A 1,873-nucleotide genomic window follows, 5' to 3' on the forward strand; every position below is an offset into this window, starting at 1 on the left:
GCAGGGTGGGGGCACACAGCAGTGTCCTGGCACAGCCAGAGCTCCTGGCACAGCCCTGAGGGCCCAGCAGAGCAGGGGCTGGGCTGTGTCTTTGTTCCATGGACAGTCTGGGCAGGTGCCCCAGGGCCATTGTCACAGAGCAGCCCCTGCAACCCCCACTGCCAGCCCTGGCCTCTCACCCCACCTGCAAGAGGTTGGTTGTCCCTCCATGGAGGGGCATCAAGTGACCAAGTCAGAAGTCCATGTTTGCTTTGCCCTGAGGACACTTCAGCAGGTCTGCTCTGTCACTGCCCTGCCTTCTGGCCCCTCCCTTTCCCTTCCCAGCAGGAAAGCAGGGACTGGGACAGTAAGATCTCATCGGTGGAGTTGTCCCTAAAGGGAATGTGGAGCTGCTTCATCTCCACCACCCTGAGTGTCCCCTGCCTGGGGACAGCACAGTCTCTGCTCCCAGCCCTGTCAGGGCCATTTCCTGCACCTTTGGCATGTCCAGAGTGTTTCCTGCTGGTGGCCCCATCCCATGACCAGCACTGGGCTGTTTGCCAGCCCTGCTCTCTGCAGGACCCATGCACTGGCAGAGTTGTCTCCAGCAGAGCTGCACCCTGGCTCGGGGCATTTCTGTCCTCTACACTCACCATTTCCTCCTTGTCCCAGACACTTTTTGTGTGTGACCTGGATGTCCTGGGTCACTTCTTCTGTGCCCTTGCTGCAGGGCTGGAAAGCTCCTGCAGTGACACCAGGACACTCCTGCTCTTTGCATTCCCAGCCTGATTTTTAGATCCACTCTTCCCCTCCTGTTCTCAGGGACATCCTGGGAGTCCTTCAGAGCTGCCATCCCGGGCCAGCTCCTGCCCAGCATGGGCAGCCACAAGGTCTCTCCACCTGCTCCTCTCACCTCACCAATGCCACTGTTTGCTGCAGCCTCCTCCTCCTGGCCCAGCACAGCCCAACACAGGGAGAGTTGGACACAGCCCTTGTTCTACCCCCTCCTCATGGCCCTGCCCAAGCCCCTCAGCTACAGCCTGATGGCTAGAAACCTTCAGGGCAGGGAGGCACCGGGGAAAATGCTCAGCACTGTCATGGACTGCTGAGAGAGACCACTGGAGTGGTGGGTCTGTAGGGAGAAATCACTGCTGCCTCCCTTCTGAATCCCCCTCAGCACCTGGACAAGCCTGTAATTTGGTTTCCATGAGGCCCTGCAGTGCCACAATGGCCCCTTGATTCCAGGAGGTTGCACAGTGTCATCACAAAGCTGAGCCCACCCAGATGAAATTTTGGGGGAGATTAGGAGGAACTGGGACAAAAAGGATTGGATATTTGGGGAAGGAAAGAGGGGCTTGGTCAACAGCGAGGAAAGATTGTGAAGAGGCAAAACCAGGCTCAGGGGATGCTGAGGGTGCTGAAACACCGACTGTGCAAAAATTCCTTATGGACCTTTACCATCTTTGCAACTTCAAGACCCAACCTAAAAGTGCTGTCCCTCCCACTGAAAGGAATCCACTGCTCTAATCCCAACCTCAGCATGACCCTAAAGGCACAGCCCAAATCCAGAGCTCCAGACTCTTATTTGTCCTCTAATGCCCACCCCAATCCCAAACCTGCATTGTTAGTGTGAAAAGACACTAACAGGGACAAAACTATTTCCCTGTGCCCTCGAAACCCGTGTTTCCATTTGCCAGTTGGGGCTGCATTGCAGTACCTACCTTATATGGTCATGTTTTCCTTATATAAATATGCTCCTCCCCTTGCTCTCCCTGCATGGTCCTAGTTTACATACTCCGCCCTCCCCAGTTACTCCCCTTGTTCCAGCAAGTTCTGCCCTGCCCTGTGAAAGGCAGGAGCCTTGTTAATAAAGTGTTCCAGTTTGCAGCTAATT

Source organism: Empidonax traillii, unplaced genomic scaffold (assembly GCF_003031625.1).
Source record: "Empidonax traillii isolate 1590-97213 ecotype Southwest subspecies unplaced genomic scaffold, ASM303162v1 scaffold2345:size26747, whole genome shotgun sequence".
Lineage (NCBI taxonomy): Eukaryota > Metazoa > Chordata > Aves > Passeriformes > Tyrannidae > Empidonax > Empidonax traillii.